Below are 17,162 nucleotides of genomic sequence, written 5' to 3' on the forward strand. Positions count from 1 at the left end.
GTGGGAATAGAATTCAGAAATCTTTAGGGAGCAGATCCTGGAACTGTAAATGATTGATGACACCAAGGTCTCAGGCTTGGGTGACAATGTAAGTGGGATTGTTTCTCAGGATTTTGGCAAAGATTACCTGCAGTATCTGTTTTTATCACTAGGTAGATGCTGGTAAAGGGAGATAAGAAACATGGGAGGAGGAGGAGATTTGGAAATTAAAAAGAAGAGTATAAGTTGAATTTGAGACGACTGTGAGCAGTATGAAGGGGTGGACAAGAGCAAGGGCTCTGCCACCAAGTAGCTATGTGATCTTGGACAAGTTACTGCTTCTCTCGGAGCCTCAGTGTCCTCATCCATACAATGGGAATTCTTAGAATACTACCTCATTAGGTTGCTCTAAAGATTAGATGAAACAGTATATTTAAAGTGCTCAGCATAGTGCCTAGCACATAGTAGGTGCTCATTAAATAGCGACACTAATTTTCATCATCCCTTCACACCCTGCCTCATCTGCCTTGGCAGGCAGCCTCACACTGAGTTACTGCTGAAAGGGATGGAGAGTTTTGAGCTTACACTTCACCTTCTCCTGATTCAAACAGGGTGTTCCCTTGCAGGAGATTTCCTCTCCTTTTCTTTTTCTTTTACCCGTTCCTCCCTTCCTTCCAGGCTCTACTCTGCCCTCCCTCTTCCAGGAAGCCTTCCTTGACTAATGCCTCCCCCTTCCCTGCCAACCCCTCCACAAGCCTCCCTGTAGGGACTGGCTTCTCAGCCCAGAGTTCTATCCACTCCCTTCCATTGCCCCTCCCTCGGTAAAGACCACTCCAGCTTAGATAAGGCCTGGACCCATGGGGAAGGACGCTGGCTCTCCACCACATCTCCAGTGGTTGAAAGCTCAGACAGGGGTGGGGGGCTGGTAAGGAGGAGGCCACCTGCCAGAGTGGCAGCAGACAGGCCAGCTAAATCCTTGACCTACGATTTAAGGGGTCGGGCATAGTTCAATAGAGCACTCCAGGCTGAGTCCCAGCTCATTCACACAGGTCAGGGGGATGAGGAGTAGGGAGGGGAGGAGGGCCATCTCCTCCAAGAGCCCCTTGGATTCATTCCCAGGCCTCGGAGGCATAATCCAGCACCATGAAAACCCACAACCCTCATCCCCATCAGTGCAGAACCTCCATCTGAGAGGCGAAGTAGGGACTGGGAACCGGTAGGGGAAGCGGATCAGGGAGGTGGCAGAGCCGTGGCACCCATGGAGTCACAGAGCCTGGAACACAGTAAGGGCTCCTTAAGGCTCCTGTCTGTTTTAACCCAGAGTCCTTTGTTAGGTCCTGAGACCCAGCATCTTTGCCCAGAGTTCCCAGTTCCGCCCTCCTCTCTGCTCCCCTCCTCCTCCTTTGGAATTTTCCCCCAGAACCGGGCCCTACCAAGATTTGGGGGCAGGTCCTTTGAACAATGGGACTGTCCAATGGAATCCCACGTGCAAAACAGAGACATTTCCCTCGCCATAAATGCTAGTCAGGTCTCAGGATGAGGGCCAAGCCTGGGTCCCACTCTCAGCCAGTCGCCCCTACCCTTGGGTTTCCCCATCGCCCAGGTTTGCCGACTGGGAGTGCTATGCAAATGAGATGCAAAGCAAGCCAAGAGAGCTGTAGGGATTGGCTGACGCCGGAGACTTTGTCTGCCCAATCCCGGGCCTCCCGGCAGCTTGGGCTCCAGCACTCCATCCCACCCCACCCCCACCCCCCGCCCCCCACAGGTCGGTCCCGCCCATAAATCAGCTCCGTCAGCGTTAATGGCTCCTGACTAATTGCCTGGACTGGCTCCGGGCTCGGGTCGCCAGCATTAAAATTCAATCAGGCCCAGCGCTGAGCTTTTAAATATTCATCAGGAGAGCTTCCCGAAACCAGGCTGGGGGATGGGGATGGATTGGGTTGGAGGGACTATCCGAATCTACCAGCTCCGGAGGAGGCTCCCTGTTCCTCCCCAGTACTCTCTCATATCCTACAACTGCTGCCTGATTTCCATCCTGCTGGACCTGATTTCTCTCTGGAAGTCCCTAAACCCTCTCTAGGGACTCCTGGGAGATTGAGCTGCCCTGCAGGAGTGTGGTGTTAAGTTATGCCGAGGGGCTGCCCTATTCATCTGCCCTGCATCCCCTCCATGCCTGGGCACCTCACCCCATGGACCTCTCACCCAGTCAGTGCCCACTGTGGGTCATTATTACTGCTGGAAGCTTAGGTCCCCACAGGAGTAGAATAGCTCCAAGGTACAGATGACTTCATCCTTAGCAGAGACCAGTAGGGGCCCCTATGTGCCTGGTCCTGCTGCCTTTGCCAGGGGCTTTGCTGGCGCTACTCTGGCCATCTTCAGCAGGCTGGAGAGAGCTCCAGGCTGGGCAGCCTGGTCTGTGCCGGAAGGGAGGAGGGGGCTCTGTGCAGTCCTCCTCTCCTCTCCCCTTCCCCCAGGAATGCAGCCTGTCCGAGCGCCTGGGCCCCTGGCCTGATGCTGAGCAGGCTGCCTGGAAGTTCTCAAGGAGGGTACCCAGGAGGAGGGGGCTGGGGCTGAGGGCCTGTAGGGGGTCATGGGGAGGGTCCTGAATCGAGCAGGAAGTGCATCCCCACTCACCCACCCACACATACACACTATAGTTGGAGGGTTACAAAGAGGGTTTAGCAGGTGTGATGACAGCCATGGCCCAAAGGCTGGAGTGAGCCACTCAAATAAGGACTGGGAATTTTCCTAGACCCTCCATGTTGTATTGAAATATCATGTGACACAGCTCCAGTTCCTGGGCCTGGAGGTGCTTGAGTTAGGGGGAAGAGAGAGCACCAGGAAATATGCTAGGAGAAACCTGTTCCCTTCCCCGGTTTTACAGAGAATCCTCAGGAGCAAACCACCTGTTCACAAGGCTCTTCCCCTGCCCTTTGGACTGCTCCCTGCTCCTGGTGCCTGAGGTCCTGCAGGAAATTAACCCTGTGGGGCATGGCAGAGGCTGTGACTGCCAGAGCCACAGAGCGCCTCATAGATGCTACAGGGGAGGGATGGAGGCCGAGGGCACCAGTTACTACAAGGCCAGAAGCAGCTCAGGGCACCAGGAGGCATGTGAAGTTCAGGGCACGCTGTTTGGGGGGACACTGGAAAGGACTTCTTGTTCTGCTACTCTGAGATCATCAACCCTTGGCCCAGCAGGAAGCCTAGGATTCTGGTCTGAGAACCCCCAGTCCCCCAGAACTTAGGTGCCCTCCTAGCAGGAAATGGGGGTGAGAAGCACCTCCTCTCCAGGACCCAGGCAGGCCCCAGAGCTGGGTGCAGGGCAGAATATGTCTGGCAGCGATTACGAAGGGAGCTGGGGCTGAGAGGCCTCAGACTTCAGCAGGTCAGGAGTGACCTGAGCCAAGTGTCTGATTCCAAAGCCAGACGTCACAGGCAATCCAGGATTCCAGCTCACCCCACGTGTGGTTCCCATTAGGGCTGGCTGGGGTCTTCCTGAAGGCCAGGCGGATTCCTGAGCCCCTCCCCCAACACAGCCCCTCCCTCTTGGGGCTGTTTGGAATATCTTACCCAGTTCTTCCAGGTGGCCTGCTAAAGTGCAACCTTGGGGATTTTCTGGGGCATCCCACTCCAAATAGGCCTCCCCGCCCGCTAGGTGATGTTTTGCAGTGTCAAAGGGGACAAAGGGATAGGCGACTTATAACCCCCCAGGGAAGGCTAATCCCTGAAGACCCCTACACTGTGCCTGGGGCCTTCCCTCCTCTCCAGGTTAGCTGCTTTTGTTCAGGCCTCAGCCCCTCTGGTCCTGACGCTTGCAACTGCCCTCACTGACCAGGCCTTTCCTCCATAATGCCCCTGAGTGGGCATCCTAAAACCCAGGCCTGTTATTCAGATCATTTCCCTCTTACAAAACTTCCAACAGCCTTCCAGTATGTTTGCATCCTCAGATATATCTGTGCTATGTGTGTTTTAGACACACACACCATTTTAAAGATTTAAAAAATAGTTGTCAACATTTAAAAACCAGGAGGCAACACATAAAAATCTACACTTGTAATTTTTCTTGAAAATAGCTGACAATACTAAGCTCACAGGCTGCCATGGCAACAACTGGCCGGGGCTGAGTAGCAACTGGTCTTCCAGAAGGAATCCCTGGGGCTGACGTGAGCACCACAGTCCCCACCAGTCCCTATTGGCTCCCAGGTCTGAGGCCCAGATGAGTGAATGGTCTTTTTAATCACTGGGCTGGCACTGACCTTTTTATCTTACTTCCTGTCAGTTTCACTCCTTCCAGCATCTTATGTTCCTTTCTGTCCCTCCCTGTGCTGACACTTCAATTTGCTACAACAAACCCAAGTCTAAGGTATGTGTCTCTTCAGCCTCCTTCACACACCTCTCTGCTCCTTATCCCAGTCAGCTCCTCCCCTCTAACACTCCTGCTCCAGACACATCACTACCTTCACAGTCCCGAGTCTTTGCACATGCTGTTCTTTTTTTTTAATTTTTAATTTTTTACATTTTTTGAAGCATAGTTGATTTACAATGTTGTGCCCATCTCTGCTGTACAGCAAAGTGACTCAGTTATACACATATAGACATTCTTTTTTTTTTTTTTAATTTATTTTTTGGCCTACGGAATGTGGGATCTTAGTTCCCAGACTAGGGATGGAACCTGCGCCCCCTGCGGTGGAAACTCGGAGTCTTAACCACCAGGAAAGTCCCTACATTTTTTTTTTTGGGGGGGGGTGGTGTGCTGGGTCTTCGTTGCTGTGCATGGGCTTTCTCTAGTTGCAGTGAGCAGGGGCTACTCTTCGTTGCGGCGCGCGAGCTTCTCATTGTTGCAGAGCATGGGCCCTAGGCGCGCCGGCTTCAGCAGTTGTGGCTCAGGGGCTCTAGAGCGCAGGCTCAGTGGTTGTCCTACATGGGCTTAGCTGCCCCGAGGCATGTGGGATCTTCCCGGACCAGGGATCAAACCCATGTCCCGTGCATTGGCAGGCGGATTCTTAACCACTGGACCACTGGGGAAGTCCCCTACATTCTTTTTAAATATTCTTTTCCATTATGGTTTATCACAGGATATTGAACATACGTGCTGTTCTTCCTGCCCCATGAACTTCTATTTCTCCTTCCAGCCCAAACCCAGAAGCCTCCTGACGCCTCCGGCAGGCAATACCTTCAGGTTGGCCAGTGGTCCCTAGGATTCCAGAACATCTCACGCTGCATCCCCACTCTATAGTGACAGCCCCTCCAGGGCTGGGAGCAGGCCTGCTGAGCATCCCCAGGGCTCACCTGTGTTGAGGAATCAGGCCATCAGGTGGGTGATGGGGATGGTTGGGGGGAGGGGTTGTAGCTTCGCCCCTCTGGAGCTGGCCTCAGTGGCAAACACAGGTTTGTTGGAGTTGGCAAGGTTGCAGGAGGGGAGGTAGCAGGCGTTCTGTGCTGCAAGGTGAGGTCCTTGGTCCTCGGCAGGAAGGACACCTGTGTCACCCAGGGGCCTTGACATGAGAAGGTGGGTGAGGGCTTGATCTATATGGGAGCCTAATCTCACTCCGGATCACCTGTGCTTCTGCTCCTGGGGGATTGTTTAGACCCCTGAGGGGTGTGTGAAGATGTGTAAGCATTTGGGCAGTGCTTCCTTGTGCCAGGGCAGTGGGGTACTCTGCCCTGTGAGCACCCCCAATGCCCCCAGAGCTGCCATCAGTACAGGGATGGAGACGACAATGTCCCTCACCACTTGAAGCTGATGTGGCAGAGACCCCAGGAGATGGGCTTGAAACCAGTGAGGCTGCTCGCATCATCTGTTCCCTGGCCTCCTGTCCCTAGCCCACCCCCTCTTCCCCAGCGGAGTCTTTGCTTCCTCAGGGTCCCCAGCTGTCACAGCACCTTCCACAGGACCCAGGCAACCCCTGCCATCACTCCCCCTGCCCCGGGGGTTCCCCAAGACCAGGGGCGGGCCTGATGCTCCTGGTCTCCCCAAGGCTAGCAACTAGCCCTCTGTGGAATCACCCAAGAGGTAGATACTGGGGTATCCCCATTTTACAGAGGAGGAAACAGCGGGGAAGGAACGTATTCAAGATGCCCCACCCTTGAGGAGTAACTGGACGAGAATTTCAGCCCAGCCCGAGGGAGGTGTCTGAGAGCCAAGTTCTGTCTCCTCCACCCTGCCTCTTCCAGGGGGTTCCAGGCCCTCCCCTGGGTTCCTCACCCTCCCCTCCCACCCACACCAGTCACAGCCATCCTGTTCAGAGATTGATGCGTTAATATCCCAAAGCAAGACTTAACCACGGACCAATGCGTGCGTCAGCGAGTTGAGGAGGGACAACCCCCAGGATGCTTCAGAAGTCTCGACGCCACCGGGAGCAGAACCTGAACGCTGGGATTCTGTGTCTTGTAAAGCTGTGTGACTCCAGCAGGCGAATCCCCGTCCCCAGCCAGAGAGGCGGGTCGGGGCGCTCTCGGTACCCCCCAGCATTCGCCCCAAGGTGGGTTCGCGGGTCACCCCAGAGCTCCCGCCCTCCCCTCCCGAGGCGGGGGTGCGCGTAAGAGGGGGTGCTTTCGGTACGCCTCAGCCCCTCCCCCAGGCTTGGGGGAGGGGGAGGGGAGGAGGGAGCAGATGGCAGCAATTACCGCTCGGACCCTCCCCCGCCCTTAGCCTGAGGCCGGAAGATCGGCCTCGCAAGCTTTCGCGGGCGGGAGGGGCGGCGGCCTCTGCGGCCTGGACTCGACTGGGCCGCGAGCGGGGTGAGGGGCGCAGGTCCGGGAGGGGACTTCCTTCCCCCGGGGAGCGGGGCTGGGAGATTCCCTTAGGAAAGGCCAAGTCCTCCCTTCCCGCTCCCAGCCCGAGTGGTGGGTTCAGGCCGGTTGTCCCTCCAAGCCCCGCGCCTGTAGGTCTCAGAGCTCCTAGGATGTTCAGGTCCGGCCAGGGGTTCAGGCTGGGGAGAGGGGAGCTGTACCGTTGTGCAGGTTGTGATCTAAAGAAGGGCCGGGAGTTTAGAATGGGGTCCGGAATCCAAGCTCGGGCCTTGGCAGGTGTTGACTCTGGAGGAAGGCAAGGGACACCTTTTCTCACTGAGGGATGGAAGGAGCAAGCCTGGACTGCCCCCGCTTTAGGGCAGCGGACTGTGTGCCGGGGAGCGGATGGCTCGAGGTGGCCTGTGTGGGGCAGGGGCAGGGCCAGAGAGAACAAGAGGGCTCTCAAGACCCAGGACATGGCTCTACAAACTGGGCTTCCCTGGCCCTTTCTCTCTTCCCGAATTCCTCTCCCATCCTTCCCTTGTCCAGTTCATTAGCAAAATTTGGCCTTTCTGTCTCTAAGCTGTATCTTGGATCAGACCCCGCCCCCGACCTCTCCAGCGTGCAAGCCCCTATTACTCCTACTTCCTTGCACAGCTTCAGAGGCTTCTGTCTGCTCTCCTGGTTCCCCAACAGTCAACTCATACAGCTGCCAGGGGGGCGTTAAAAATACCAATCAGAAAACAAATCAGAGCATGTCACTCCCTGCTAAACAACCTCCATGACTTCCTCTGGAAGAGAGCCCCAACTTCTCACCCTGCCCCTGCCTATGCCGACCTCTCCTCCGTCATTCCCCCCTCTGCTTAGGCACTGCTCACCCTGGCTGCCTTTCTGTTCCTTGAATTAGACAAGCTTTTCCCCACCTCTGGCCTTGGCCTTGCAGGTCCCTTTGCCTGGAACGCTCTGCCCAGTTCCTTCACAGGTATGTCACCTCCCCATCAGCCCTGACCACAATACTGAAGCAGCCCCACACCCATCTGCCTGATGTACTGTGTCACTTAACCTCATCTGTGTCTTCCACAGAACTTACCACTTTCTGTAACTATCTTCTTCATTCACTTGGTTTGTGGTCTGTTTCACCTACCAGAATGCCAGCTTCATGAATTCAGGTGTCTTTCTTGTTCTCTGCTAGCATGATGCCCAGCGCAAACCTAGAAGGTGCTCAATATTTCCATACATTTCAGGAATGCGGGAGTCCCTGGGAAATGAACTGGACACTAGTCCACCTGGTCACCTCTAAGGGGCCTACTCCCTGGGAGGGGCCAGCTGCAAACCGCTGTGTTCACCCAAATGCCTCATACACGTGGGCAGGCCTGTGGTTTCCAGTCACGGTAATCTTAGCAGCCAACACCTACTGAGCATTTACTATGTGCCAGGCATTAGGTGCTTTACATGGCTTAATTAATTTAATTTGTGTGACAAAGTACATACTAATATCGTCAGTTTACAAGTAGAGACACACAGGACACACACGATGTGTGATCGTTCAGCAAACATATACACTCATCATCAGCATTGGATTCATTAATTTTCATTGTACAATAGATGCGTGAAGTGAGTAATATACGGTTGAAGCTGGGGCATTTAATAACTACCGCAGCAAGGTGGAACAGAACAGGAGAACAGAACACCAGGGAAGGGGCAGCATGGGGGCACAGGGCTAGTTTGGGCAAGTGAGTAGTAGAGGACGTTTAGGCCACAGCCTGTGCCCTTGCTCTGGGTCCCCACAGCACTCAGAGGTGCAGCTGTGATGCAGAGGCAAGGGCCTGGGTCCTGGTGTTCTACCCTCCGCCAGAGGGCAACCACTTACCTTCTCAGGGCCATATTAACGTAGTGTCGGGGGAGGCATACACAATACCTAACTCCCAGAACCCTGGGCAGGATTACATTAAAAAATGCCCTAACCTATAAGGGAAAAGTATCTGGAAAGAAAAAGAAAAGATGTATATGTATGTATAACTGAATCACTTTGCTGTATGCCTGAAACTAACACAACGTTGTAAATCAACTATACGTCAATCCAAAAAAAAAAAAAAAAATTGCTTGTGGAAGTCATCAGCTGCAGAGGGCTTGCTGAGGAAAGAGATCAGGGTGCACGTTGCCAGCCTGAAAAACTGGGGTTAGAGCTACACTTTTGGCCCCTCTAAGTCACAGCCCTCTGTTGTGTGCTCCTCCAGGGCGGGCCAGGGTCTGCCTCTGTCCTCGGCCTGGCACAGTTAGTACTCAATGAGTGTTTGTTGAGTGAATACACGTGTTTGTTGAGTGAATGCCTGGCTTGAGGGAATGACCAGGGGATGAGTAAGAGAGGGAAAATAAATACCGTGATGTATTGACACCCAAACTCAAAGGTAGAGTGAACGAAGCAGGGACTAGAGACACCCTCTGCCTCTGAGCCTGTTTCTTCATCTGTCAAAAGCAGTGGAAAGGCTTGGCCCACTGTTCTCTCTGAGCTCCAGCGTGGATCAGATGAGATGCAGCAGGTCCATGGAGGCCCCCCTTTGCTATCTATGCTGAGCTGAAGTGTCCGATGCTCCCCTCCCCCGACATCCCTGTCCCCCGGAATTTATAGATTCTTCATTGTCCTGCACAAAGGGCGTCTTGGGGAGGAGATGGGGTGGGTGAGGAGGCTGGGGAATTAAAAAGTCAGAGGCTGAGTAACAGCCGGCCACACCCGAGGCCCCATAAATCTGCCCCAGCTCCCTGTAAGATGGACTTCCTTTGCTTTCACCCCGAGCAGCTTGCAGGGCTCTGGCTGCTGGGGTCAGTTCATCCTCCCAGCAGCTCTGGAGCCTCACCAAGGTGGAGGTGTGAGGGGCGTGAAGACAAGACCCTGCGAGTGGTGGGGGACTCCTACTGTTTTATCCCTCTGACGTCAGAAAGTCCTCTCCGCCATTTCGCTCCACTCCCTTGCGCGCCCTGTAATTCGAGTCCACTGCTGTTGGTTCTGAGCAGAAAAGTGAACGTTCTGTGGGTATTCTGAGTCCAGACCCCAGAAAGCAGCCTCTCCCCCCACTCCGGCCTCTCAGGGAGAGAGGGCTGGGGCTGAGAGTGGAATCGGCAGATGGCGCAAGGCTAACAGATGACATGGAAAACAGAATTACTCAGATGTTCTGTCCCTCCATCTTCCCCCCAGGAGGGATGGCCTTCAAACTGGAAAGAGATAATGATATCAATTGGGAGGGTTGAGGAGGAGAGGAAGGGAAGCCACAGGGTACAGGGGACCACAAACCAGCACGGAAAAGACCTGGCTTGGAAACCCATCCCTGCCACTCACCAGCTGGGTGATCTCAAGCAGGTCCATTAACCTCTCAGAGTCTGTGTTTCTTCATCTATAAAATGGGTCAATGAAAGAACCCTGCCTTACCTTCTCACTGGCTTTTATGAAGATGATGTGGATTTTCCTCTTTGTAAAATGGGCTTTACAACTTGTGAAGGTGTAAAAATGTAAGAGGTTACTTATAAACTGTAAGTGGCAGCACCTTAGTTGTTTGTAAAATTATTTTTTAAACATTTTTTCTTACAACAAAATAAAATGGAGTCGAAAACATTAGAGCGTGCCACAACTACTGAAGCCTGCTGTGCCTAGAGCCCATGCTCCACAACAAGCGAAGCCACCGCAATGAGAAGCCCTCGCACTGCAACAGAGTAGCCCCTGCTCACGGCAACTAGAGAAAGCCCACGCACAGCAACGAAGACCCAACACAGCCAAAAATAAATTAATTAAAAAAAAAAAAAGAAAATATCGCAGTGCATCACATAGTTTTATAAAACTTTGCTTTTAGTTATAGGTATGTTCATGTGTCCTGGGGCTGAAGGTAGATGTATTTACTGTGGGTGATGGTCAAAAAAGTTTGAAACATTCCAAATGGAGGAGATTCTTTAGTGAGATCTCCAGAAAGGAATAGTGGATGGATGGAAGCCAACAACAAGAAATGCACCAGGTGAAACATATGTGTAATTGGTGGTGGACTGTGGAACCCCAGGCTGGGAAGATGAGCCCTGAGAAGCTCAGTATAACTGAGGTTGGTGGCGATGGGTGGAGGGGCTTACTTAGGACCTATCTGCTCTCTCGGTGCATAAGGAGGCTCTCTTTGCTTTGGAAGATGCCTGGGGCCTGAATCCTGAGGATGCTGACCCTGAACACCTACTAAGCCATGGATGCAGCTCCCTCAGCAGGGCCCTGAGCTGAGCCAGCAAGAATGGGCTGGTCAGTGGGAACCTTGGACTCCTGTGCCTGGACCCCTCCCACAAAATGTCCACTAAGAGTGCAACAGGTATGATGTAGTGGTGGGCAGGACCCCCCCTGCCTGAACTTCACCCATGACTCTCATCCCCACCCCCACCCCAGGGGCCACAGTCTAGTGAGGGTGAACTGGTCAGAGGGGGCCCTAAATCAATCCCAGGCTTCCCTGGTTGGCATTGAGTTACGAGCTGTGGGTTTTGTGATGTAGATCGTGGCTGGGGAGGAGGGGGCATGACCTACGGCAGGTCACACAGGACCCCCAGAAGGGGCCAGAGCTGGGGTCAGAGGCCACCTCCTCCATTCTCCGCCCCACCCTGCTGGGTACCATTCCTAGTCCTTAAGCTGGGTTGGGCCGTTTCCCTACTGACCTCTGGCCCCAGCTGTACCTGCCACCAGACCTGTAGGGTAGGAATAGGGGGGTTCATGCTGGAAAAAGATCCTGGAAGAAAGGAAGAGGATGAGATGAGAGGACACTTGGCTCCTGACAGGTGGCTGGTCTGTGCTCCAAACTGGACCCAAGCGTTTTCTGAGCTCTTTATCTGCAGATTTGCCACTGTGCTCTCCCCCAGACTCCCCCTTTTTTTCTGATTGAATTCCACATGTCAAGACTCCTGCAAACCCCAGCCCAGAGGATTAGACGGCTGGAGATATGGCATGACAGTCAGAGAGCAAGATAGAGAGAGAATCAAGCTGGTGCTCCAAATAATGCATATTATCAGGGCTTAAGAGAGAGAGTTAGAGGGGTAAAAAGATGGAAAGATCCAGACAGTAAGATGAGAAAGATCAAAAACTGAAAAGATGGAGAAAAGGTGAAGCCAGACAGAAGGAAGACAGACAGAAGGCAGTGAAGAGAACTAGGCTGAAGAGAAACTGGAGTGGCAAGAAAAGAGCATTCTGGTAAACTCCTGTCAGACCCCAGCAGCTCAGAGATCAAAAGGAGGATAACCTGCACAGTTCCTTCACTGTTAATCCTTAAGGCCGCCACACGGAGACTCCAGAAGGAAATGTACCTGACAGGCACCTGTATCGCCCAGGATGTTACCCATTATTTGACACATTAACCAGCAACCTCCACTTCCCCACTGCCACAATCATCTCTATCAGCAAAGACATACACAGGAAGGGTCAAGACCCAGGCTGAGGAACTGAGCAGGGGTGAGGGAGGGACATAGAGGTCTCCCGAGGACCAAGGCCTGGATGGGGCACCTCCAAATGGGCATCGCTGCAGATGGAATATAAAAGAAAACTCATGAAACTTCTGGGTACCCAGACAAGTTTACTAATGATGACCTACAGAAATAATTCTCCTGTCCTTTGTGGTTTGCACCATAAATCGAACTCCACCACTCTCCCCCTGTGCACTAGTCCTGCCAAGACCCTGCACCTGCACCTGACCCCAGAACCCTCTGCTATAGCCTCCACTCTGTGGGGTGGGGATGCTCTCCCAATCCCTGCACAGGGCTGCCACCTGCTGGCTGAGAGTGGCCTTGCAGAAACGGGACCCTTGCAGAGGCTGGGGGGGGGTAGTGTACTGAACTGGCAGGAGCTTCTCAAGGCTTGGGGGAAGAGAGTTTGAAAAGCAAAGTGTGAAATCCCCTTTTACCTAGCGAGATGTTCCTGGGGCCTCTCAGCACAAGTTAAAGGCTCCTATCCTTCTAGTACAGTCACTCCTGAATGGTGCTGAGGGGTTCTTCAGGCCAGAGGAGAGCCTCAGGAAATTCACATTTCCTGAGTGGCGGACACTGTGCTAGATGCAGGAGACAGAGGGACCAAGGTGAGGGAAATAGCCAAGTATGAGATTAATGATAACTAGTATGAAAAGCACCAGACCCAAAATATATGCCTGACACAAAGTAGGTTTCAATTAATAGTTATTGAGTGAATGAATGAATTTCTGAGATAGCACTGAGGAATTATGAACTCTGTACAGGAGAGGTTGTGGAGGAAGAGGAGGAAATAGGGAAATCTTTCTGATTCTTTTCTTTCCCCCTTTTGTTATCAAGTAGTAATTATCCTGGTGGAAGGTTCAAACATTAAAAAGCAAAATATGAAGGTCCCCTTTCATCTCATTCCTATCCCCCTCCTTAAGTTAATCACTGCCAACATTTAAAAAAAATATTTATTTATTTATTTGGTTGCACCAGGTCTTAGTTCTGGCAGTTGGGCTCCTTAGTTGTGCCTCGCAGGCTCCTTAGTTGTGGCATGCAAACTCTTAGTTGCGGCATGCATGTGGGATCTAGTTCCCTGACCAGGGATCAAACCAGGGCCCCCTGCATTGGGAGCACAGAGTCATAACCACTGTGTCACCAGGGAAGTCCCCACTGCCAACATTTTAATGAGCTTCATTCTTTACAGTAGTCCTCAACTTTGGCTGCACACTAGAATCACATGAGATTTTTAAAATCCCCTTGCCCAAGTTGACCAATTACCTCAGAATCTCTGGGGTGCATTCCAGGCATCACTATTTTTTTTTTAATATTTACTTATTTATTTTGGCTGCACCGGGTCTTAGTTGCAGCACTTGGATCTTTAGTTGTGGCATGCGAACTCTTAGTTGCGGCATGCATGTGGGACCTAGTTCCCCGACCAGGGATCGAACCCAGGCCCCCTGTATTGGGAGCGTGGCGTCTTACCCACTGGACCACCAGGGAAGTCCCCAGGCATCAGTATTTTTAAAAGTCCCCAAGTGATTACACTGTGCAGCCAATGTTGAGAACTACTGTTTCAGGCCTTTCTATGCATTTACATACATGTAAGCAGCCAACTGTACATGGGTGCACACACACACATGATATATATATTACATTGAGTTTTTCTTCTCAATTAACAACATTTCTCAGAGATATTTTCAGAGCAATCCATATGGATCTATCCTTTTTTTTTTTTTTTTTTTTCGGCCATGCTGCACAGTATGTGGGATCTTAGTTCCCCGACCAGGGATCGAACCCGTGCCCCCTGCAGTGGAAGTGTGGAGCCCTAACCACTGGACGGCCAGGGAATTCCCCTATCTTATTATTTTTTTTAATGAAGGCAAAATCTACACATGCATATTTTCCCAAGCCCTTCCTCTACTGATGAACATTTAAGTGGTTTCTAAATTTTTTTACAAATACAAATAATGCTGCAAAGTTATACACAGTATATCTTTGTTCACATATGCAAGCGCTGTTTTGGGAAAGATTTCTAAAATCAGAATTTCTGGGTTAATGTGTATGTACATTTGTTATTTTGATAGACACTGTCAAAATGCTTTCCAAAAATACTTCACTAATTCACATTCTTCCAACAGTGTAAGCATTTAATATTACTAGTGTTTAATTTTTGCTAAGCTGATGGTCCAGAGTAATATTGATATTTCATTATCTTTTTTTTTTAAATTAATTTATTTATTTATTTTTGGCTGCGTTGGGTCTTCGTTGCTGCGCGCGGGCTTTCTCTAGTTGTGGGGACCGGGGGCTACTCTTCGTTGCGGTGTGTGGGCTTCTCATTGCGGTGGCTTCTCTTGTTGCAGAGTACGGGTTCTAGGTGTGCGAGCTTCAGTATTTGTGGCACGTGGGCTCAGTAGCTGTGGCTCACGGGCTCTAGAGCGCAGGCTCAGTAGTTGTGGCACACAGGCTTAGTTGCTCTGTGGCATGTGGGATCTTCCCAGACCAGGGCTCGAACCCGTGTCCCCTGCATTGGCAGGTGGATTCTCAACCACTGTGCCACCAGGGAAGTCCCCATTATTGTTTTAATTTGCCTTTTCCTGCTTACTTGTGAGATGAAGCATCTTTTCATATATTTATTTTGGCCATTTGTATTTCTTCTACGAATTAATTACCATGTCTTTTGCCAATTTTCCTATTAGGTTGATTTTTAATTAGGATTAGAGGAAATTTTATTTCCAATAATATGACTGGCTGGACTCTGGGCTAATCTTTCTGAGTAAAACAGTAAAAATGCAAGTTAAAATACAAATTATTTTAAAAGCATAGAAGAGCTGGCCAGATAGCAAGAATTTATTAGGTTAAAATCTAAGGGAAGGCAGAACCTCAGGGAAACAGAGCAAAGAATATGCTTTAGCTTGAGGACAGCTGTTGAATTAGGCAAACTTGAGCTTCAATTTCCATAGCCTTCATATCTGACAGAATCAAGGTGAGGAATTTCATAGAAGATTTCTTTAAAAAGCTAGGAGTCTGGGCTTCCCTGGTGGCGCAGTGGTTGAGAATCCACCTGCCAGTGCAGGGGACACGGGTTCGAGCCCTGGTCTGGGAAGATCTCACATGCTGCGGAGCAACTAGGCCCGTGAGCCACAACTGCTGAGCCTGCGCGTCTGGAGCTTGTGCTCCGCAACAAGAGAGGCCACGATGGTGAGAGGCCCGCACACCGCGATGAAGAGTGGCCCCCGCTCACCACAACTAGAGAAAGCCCTCGCACAGAAATGAAGACCCAACACAGCCATAAATAAATAAAAAAAAAAAAAAAAAAAAAGCTAGGAGTCCAAAGTGTATGTTCTGAATATAAGATTGAACCTCAAATAAATCCACCCCACTGTCACCTCCAGGGGACTTTAATGAAAGCCTCCTCAGTGCTAAACTGATGGAAAGGTTCTTATCCCCTCTATCCACTTGAGCTGATCTGCAGCCCAAGTTTACATTATCCTGGGTGATCCAAAAACCTCCAAGTCAGGAATTCCATTGAAAGTGGTTCAAGACTGGTGGTACCTCTAAGTGCCTGGCAGAAGCAAGCTCACATTCTCTGAAAGAAGACACCTTCATCCTCAGCTTCAAGGATTTCCAACAAAATATTCCAGGGAAAATAAATAGCTCACAGTTTAAAACAAAAAAAAAAAACACTAAACACAAAAGGAAAAAAGACTATCAGCAAGATCCAGCCCACCCATATAATCCAGGACAATCTCCCAATCTATAGATCCTTAATTTAATCTTATCTGTAAAGTCCTTTTGCCATGTAAGGTAACATATTCACAGGTTCTGAGGATTAGGATGTGGACATCTTTGGGGAGGCTATTGTTCAGCCTATGATAACAATGTTACCTCATTCCACAAAGTTTGAAATCATAGAACTTTAAAATAATTAAATGGACAAATTTAACAGCAGACAAGAAACAATTGAAGAGAGAATTAGTAGACTGGATGCGGTTCAAAAGAAATTACCCAGAATGCCTCACACAGAGAAAAAAGAGATGAAAAGTTTAAGGAGATGTTAAGAGACATGGATAATAGAGTGATAAAGTTAACATATGTTTAAATGGAGTTCCAGAAACAGAGGAAACAAAGAATGAGACAGAGGCAGTATGTGAAGAGAATTTTCCAGAATTGATGAAAGACAACAATTTATAGATCCAAAAGCAGGATAAATAAAAATCCAGAGAAAGGTAAACAATAAGAAATCCATACCTACACATAAGAAAAAACTTTAGAACACCAAAGACAAAGAGAAGATTTTAAAGACAGCAATAGAAAAAGGACAAACTTCAAAGGAAACAAAGAACTCTCAATAGTGCAATGAAAGCCAGAAATCAGTGAGATAGTTTCAATGTATTATCGCACCCAATAACTGCAACATACACATTCTTTTCAAGTATACATGAAATATTTGGCAAAATTTAACCATATACTAGACCATAAAGCAAGTCTCAATTAATATAAATATTTAAAATTATGTTCTATCACCATAGTAGTAGAAATCAGTAGCAAAAATATAATCACCATTTGTTTGGAAGTTAATAAACATACTTAAAAATAATTCATTGGTCAAAGAGGATATAAAAATGGAACAACTAAAACAGTAATTACTGGGAAATATAAAGTCTTAAATGTGGATATTCAAAGAGAAGAAAGGATGAGAATTATCTATATTTATATCTCAAAAAATTAGAAAAATAATAGCAAAATAAATCAAAGAAAGTAGAAGAAAATATATTTTAAAAGATAAGAGGAAACCAATGCATTAGAAAACAAACAAACAACAAGAAGATCAAAAAATTCTTTGAAAAGACTAATAAAATTGTCAAATTTTGGTGAGATTGCTCAAGAAAAATAAAAGGAGGAGGCACAAATGACTGACATAAGAACAAAAACAGGGACTTAACTATACATGTCACATTCGTAAAAAGACTGTAAGAAGAAGATATTATGAACAACTT

At 49.8% G+C, this 17,162-nt stretch overlaps 1 long non-coding RNA gene across 1 annotated transcript in view; it reads left to right on the top strand.

Annotated features, from left to right (window-relative positions):
* The window catches only part of LOC137775279 (uncharacterized), a 21,088-nt gene extending 14,646 nt beyond the window's left edge, over positions 1 to 6,442 (top strand). Inside the window, exons 2-3 of the long non-coding RNA XR_011075994.1 lie at positions 5,112 to 5,293; positions 6,255 to 6,442. This is a non-coding gene — a long non-coding RNA (uncharacterized lncRNA). The remainder of the gene's footprint in view (positions 1 to 5,111; positions 5,294 to 6,254) is intronic.
* Positions 6,443 to 17,162: the final 10,720 nt, after the last annotated feature.

This window comes from Eschrichtius robustus, chromosome 13, assembly GCF_028021215.1.
Source record: "Eschrichtius robustus isolate mEscRob2 chromosome 13, mEscRob2.pri, whole genome shotgun sequence".
In the NCBI taxonomy this organism is placed as follows: domain Eukaryota; kingdom Metazoa; phylum Chordata; class Mammalia; order Artiodactyla; family Eschrichtiidae; genus Eschrichtius; species Eschrichtius robustus.